This window comes from Tympanuchus pallidicinctus, unplaced genomic scaffold, assembly GCF_026119805.1.
Source record: "Tympanuchus pallidicinctus isolate F22 unplaced genomic scaffold, pur_lepc_1.0 scaffold25, whole genome shotgun sequence".
Classification (NCBI taxonomy): domain Eukaryota; kingdom Metazoa; phylum Chordata; class Aves; order Galliformes; family Phasianidae; genus Tympanuchus; species Tympanuchus pallidicinctus.
The window spans coordinates 5,949,009-5,955,159 of NW_026294742.1; positions in this window are offsets into that span (position 1 = coordinate 5,949,009).

The following is a 6,151-nucleotide window of genomic DNA, read 5'->3' on the forward strand; positions in this document are numbered from 1 at the left end:
GGATCACTGCACTTTTCTCTCGTTGCTCTGCTACCAACACAAGCCAAACACTTCTCATGCCAGCTGGGATCATAAAGCTCCAGGTGTTATGTGAGATGCAGAAGTGGAGAGAGATCAGGGAACTTTTGTCTTTTGGAAGATGCAAAGAGGCTGAGTGGGAAAACCAGTAAAGATGATGAATACGTTCATTTGTTTGGAGTTGTTGGAGACAACTCCAAGAATGAGGGTGGATTTGGGGGGAAAACTGTTCAGATCATGAAACATTTGTATAAAAGAGATTTAAACAGCTGTTCCTGTTGGGCTTCTGCTTTGTGATGATCGGTTCAATGGTTGTGCTCCCCTCCAGTTACATTTTTTATTCTGCAGAACAACCATCTTCCATCCCCATATCAACAATGGCAGGTTTCTGTCCAAACACTCTTCCCCCAGCACCTCCTGGCACAAGAAACAGATCTCGGGGTTGCTTGTTTGCATGGCATCTGGTCAAACCCATTGGAGAGTTCGCTCGTTTCATGACTGTCCCATCCTTCTGCTTTCGTTCATGAGACTCTTGGGAAGTCAACTTGCATTATGCCAGCAGAATGGAGCAACAAGGCAGGATTTTCTTTTGCTGAAGAGTTTCTTTGCTGAATCTGCATTAATTAAAATGTGTGGGAATTTTATATCATGAAAATTGTCAGTTTTGAGTAGCTGCTGAGCTCAGTGCATCTGAGCCTTAATCCTAAATGGCAGAGACATGGTGGCTGTGGATGGCCAGGGTTGGTGCTGTGCCATGTAGGAACCCACTGCTGCAATAATCACATGGGAGTCTCTAAGTGATGGGTCCTCATGATAACGCTGCACGAGGGGACAGTCAGGTGCTGGTCTTTTTTTAATTGCACCTGTCTTGCTGTGATAACATAGACAGTAAAAAGGATGGATTTCTCTCTGCTTTTCTAAATCTGACCCAAGAGACAACAATTCTCATCATTTCCCAGCTGTGACCCCATAGTAATCCCAGAATTTGTACATCCAGCCCTGGGGGAGGTGAGTGTCTCTTTGGGCCGCGGTGGGTGCAAGCATTTGTATTAATATAGCTCTGCAGGTCACAATCACATGGGTTAGTGATCTGATTAAACCTCCACCTGTTCTGTGTTTATCACCGTCAGTCTTTGTTTTATCGCATGACAGAAGATGGGCTGGTGCTGAGGTACTGCTGAGCACCAGGACTTGGCAGCCTGTGCAAACAGTGTGCTTCTTTGGTTTCATCCCTGAGGCAGATGGATTGAGCTCACAGCCTTTTGTACGAGCAAGCCAGGGAGCTACTGAAAATTGAGGGGGTGGCACTGTCAGGCCCTGCATCTCCCCCTGCCCGCTCAGTATGTGCTGCTGTGCTTCTTTTACAGTGACGTGGGACAAGAAGGATTAGAAAACACACGTGTGAGATGAATTGCGGGCAGACAGGGGATTTGTGGAGGGCAGTCAGGGGATCCTGTTGCAATATTAAATGTTAACTTGATGCCAGAAGCCCACCTTTTTCTACAAGTTGAAAGGGGTATTAATGAAAGACCTCACATTCATCTTTTTGGAATTTCTGTGGCCATACTGAATCTTGGTTAGGGTAGAGATTCAGTGCTGTGTTGGTTGTATTTATTTCAAGTTTCTGGCACAGTTTAAATCTGGACTATTTATTTATTTAAGACATTAAGAGAGCTTGGCTTCTGCTGAACTGCATCTGACTTTATGGTTCAGTTTTGAAAAGCGACTTCAATCATGACCAGGCTTGGATGCCAAGAGAAGCTCATCTTTGTCTCAGAAAGGCTGTGTAATACAAATTAACTTTTTGCTCCCTATGAGAGCCACCCAAGGGCAAAGGGTGGGCATCAGACACAAACCAGTTGCTGCTCCATTGGTCTGTGGTGTGGGAAGCCACCCACACGCTTTGCCTTCGGGGAGAATCATTGCTGCAATGAGCCCTGCTGTGGGGAAGCTCAGGTTCACAGCTCCTTTCCTTTAACACCTCCCCAAATCCTCAGCTCACCAGGAGGGTCCCATTGGTGTGAGTTGGTTGGGACCATTCATATCAAGCCAGCTCCTGCTGAGGACTTGGCTCCAGATCCACATGGGATGTTTCCTACACACTGGAGAGAAATCCCACATTTCTCCCTTTGCTTCTGGCCTCTTCATAGCATGACTGTGGTCCTCAGCCATGTAAGCAGTGCACGGTGCCCAGCAGCCCTGGGTGGACCTCCTAAGCCCAGGCTCTGCACACCACATACATTGTACCCCTGGTGCCCCAGGCTCTTAGGCTGTTTCCCAGCAAGCATGACATGGAGAGGGAGGTATTTACCAAGAAAAATTAAATAGGTTCAGTGGAGTTCCCAACCATCTGTACACTTGTGGTCAGACCTCTAAAAAAATAGTAGTGCAGACAAGGTCTATCAGTACAGTACATCTGGAAATGTTTCTTTCTGGCTTGAATTTGTCTGGGTTTTCTCCCTGTTTGGTGCTGTCTGAGCAGTCCCTGTTTGTACTACTTCAGCACGAGGCATGCAGTGCAGAATTGAGTTTGTACTGCTTCAGTGCTAAGAGAAATTGAAGTGATTGGGCGAGATGTTGAACAGGTTTCTCTTTTTCTTTCTTTTTTTTTCTATCTTTTCCCCAGCAGATCAGTCTGGAAGACAATTGGGATTGATATGAACCACCTCATGTTTTGGAAGCTTTGGCAGTAACCACTACCAAATAATGATGCTTCTGGGTCCCTACTATGCAAACATTTAAATATGTTCAACCATGTTGTGCAGGGTCCTGTCCAGAGGCTGAAGAACAGCACCAATGGGACCTGAGGGTGTGACTGATTGCAATAGCCAGTCTTGGTAAGGAGTTGTAAGGAAAGTATGTCCAATTTTTTAAGAGAAGGCCTGGCTCTTGGCTACTGACAATTGGTGTTCACTTATCTGAAAATAACTGTTGGGTTTGTTTTGTTTTGGTTCTTATTGGAGGACCATAGATGTGAAACATGCTATTGGAAGCGGGCTACGTACTGCTGGCTGCTGTGCCATGAGTGCAGGGACTTCTTGCATTCATTTACTTCTTTCAGGTTTTCTTTCTGAACTTTGCACCCTAAGACACAGCGTTTTCAGCTCAGTCCTGCACGGTTTCCATCAATATTTGTCCTCAAGATTGGGGTAACCGCAGCCTGGGGTCTGCCCCTCTCCTCATCTCAGGTTTGGTTCCCTTTAGTTATAGTGACAGAAGGACACATTCAGGCCTTTGATAAAAGCCAGGCTTCTCTCTTCTCTGCTTGTATGAAAATAGTAGAGGGAAGGCTGTGTTTTGTTAAAGTAGGCCCCTGGGATCTAGCAAGAAGAAAAAAAAAATTTTTTTTTTGAGTTCATGGGAGAATCTGAAGATAGAAAGACCTCTTCTCCATCTTCCCTTCCCCATCACATCAAGGGACATTTCCATCCCCTACCTCCTGGCAATGGAGCCCCACATTTCTCTTCAGCCACATGGTGGTGTTCATGAGGAAGAAGGCCCTTCCCATGTGCACCATCCCTTCTGTAATTCTGTATATGTGTATGCACACGCTCATTGGTGCTTGTTAATGTTAAGTGTGTGAAACAAAACTCAGTGAATGCAGAAGCGCAGGGAAGGATAAGCACATTCTTTCTCCTTGGTGAATAAATACCTATCTTCTCTTACAGGGTTTTATTCTGTTTTTATTTTTCATTTGTTTGTTTTTTCATTTTTGTTGTTGTTATTTAGTTTGTTTTGTAGGTCTTATCTCCTCTTTGTTCCCGGTTGGCCCTGATGGACGACTTTGTGACAGGAGCCCATCCATCCCTGGGCAATTTTTGGGAATGGGTGCCACTGGGTGGCTCTATCCTGACTTGGTTTGAGCTTGGTAATTATGTGTGACTTTAACAGTTTTGTTGTTCTGTGTTACTGTAAAATTGATTTGATATCTTATATTGGAATCCTCAACTGCTTGCCTGGGATTCCCTGTGGCTGTGCCATGCCCTTGCTGCTGAATTTCAGCCACTTCATACAGTGAGCTCAGTGCCTCTGGCAGAAATCCCATACAGAGCAACCATACTGAGCTGGCAGTGCCAAGCCTGGCACAGGTTCCCCGAGGACTTTGACTTTTGCCACCAAACGAAGATGTTTTTTCTCTGGTGTAAAACTGCATGCAGTCACGGAGGGAAGCACACATTGAAGCTCTGTCATTTGGGATCCCAAATCCCATTTCCTAGCATAGTCACATGAAGGAGCACTTTATCCTTCAGCTGCTGCCCCTTGCCTGATGTGCTAGCAGCCCCAGCGGGGAGCACTGGACCTCTCAATGCCTCACAGCATCCTTCTCAGGACTAAATAATAAGAAACACTTGGTAGACTTAAAAACTTGCTTACATCGAAGCTTTAAATCTTTGTAAGTCCAAAAGAACATTTAAAGTTGATGAAATCACAACATTTTTGCTCTCAGCTGTACAGCTCACAATCCCCTTCTAAAGAAAAAATGCAGTGCTGACCCCAACGAGGGAAGCAGGGGGGGCTGCAGTGGCCCCAGAGAGGCTAGGACTCATGGCTTATAGTGTTGATCCTGCACTACTAGATTGTTCCCTTGCACCCCCCATTTGCACCCTCTCTGCCCCAGGAACAAACTCCAAACTGCTGCTTTCTTTCCTAAAAAGCCTAGAAAGACATTAAGCATATTCTCTTTCCTCTGAGTATCTCAGGGATAGACGGAGCAGTACAGCTGCACTCTGTTTTCTTATAATGAGGAGCGAGCTGCTTACCCCTTCTCTGCACACAGGTGGCCACTATGCAGCATTAACAAGTAGCTCTCACCTGCTTTTGCAAGCAATTGTGCACAGCTGGTGAGCTGCCTTCATCCCAGGCACCTCTGGGGGCTGCCACTGCCCTTCTAGCAGTCTGCACTTGTGGTCATCCTGAAAGGACCCATATTCATCTTTTCCTTGCCTGTGAGGCAAGGATTGGCAGAGCTCAAGGTTTCCAGGAGTTGGGACATGGTTCTTTGGTGAGTCTCATGGTGCTTCCTATTTATCAGCTCTCGGGAAGGGGTAGCAAAGTGAGAATTTACGTGCATGTGTGTTCATGTTATTGGAGGCTGCCGTTCTGCCTGAGGGTGAGAGTTAAATATTTGAAAATACCTGGATTCCTTCTTCTCCTTTTGGAATATGGAGTAGGGGGTGAGGGTGTATAGGAGTAAAAATCATCATGAACAGGAGGGCAAATGAAAACATGTATTTGTTCAGGTGTATGTATAGTTGAGCATGTGTAAGGTCTGGTCTATGGGTGGCTGTGGTGGTTGCCTGGGTTCTGCCCTTTGTGTTGCTGATGTTGAAGGCTGGAGAGAGGTGCTGTGTGCCCTGTTTGCGGTATTGTGGTGCCCTGTCCCACAGGGGCTTCTGGCCTGGCTGATCACACAAATGTGCTGATTTTAATTGAATCCTTTCTCTGTGAAGCTTGAGGTTTGCTTGCTGCAGACCATGCTGCAGTTAATGAACAAATACATACCTCCAGGAGCAGCCCTTTGGGGAAGGGTGAAGTGGCCCAAAACAGGATGCTTCTGAGAGGTCTCTGCTTTTGCAGATAGGTTTGTTAATGCTCTGCTTTCATTACGTATTGCCTTCAGTCTGAACAAACTGCAGAGCTGGCTATGTTCCCTCAGCCTTCTGAGCAAGTGTGTTTGTTGGGACCCCTGCAAGCTGGGGCCCATCACCCAACTGCTTCATGTGTGGAGAAGTGATTGGAGCATTTGGGAAACCTTGCTGAGCTGGCTGCTCCCTGCAGATGTCCTGGGGAACCCTCCATCCATTCCTTCTGCTTGGACTTCCACCTCATGGCTGAGAGGAGCAATGGAGCTGAGCTCGGCTATTGGCTGTGGTGAAGCAACAAAATGGCGTTTACGGGAAAAAAATGGCGTATGGAGCAGTTGGGCCTTACTGCAGAAAGGTGACTTCAGGAAGCGGTTTTCTGTGCGGAGGACATCATAGCAATAATGCTGGTTGGTTTCTGTCTGTAGCAGCTCTTCCAGCTGAGCTGTGTATGTGTGCTACCGTCTCTGTGCTGTTTTGGTTTCTTTGTGTTCACTTGCTTTTTTTTGTTGTTGTTGTTTGTGCATGGAGCCTTTATGTGCGGCAGAGCA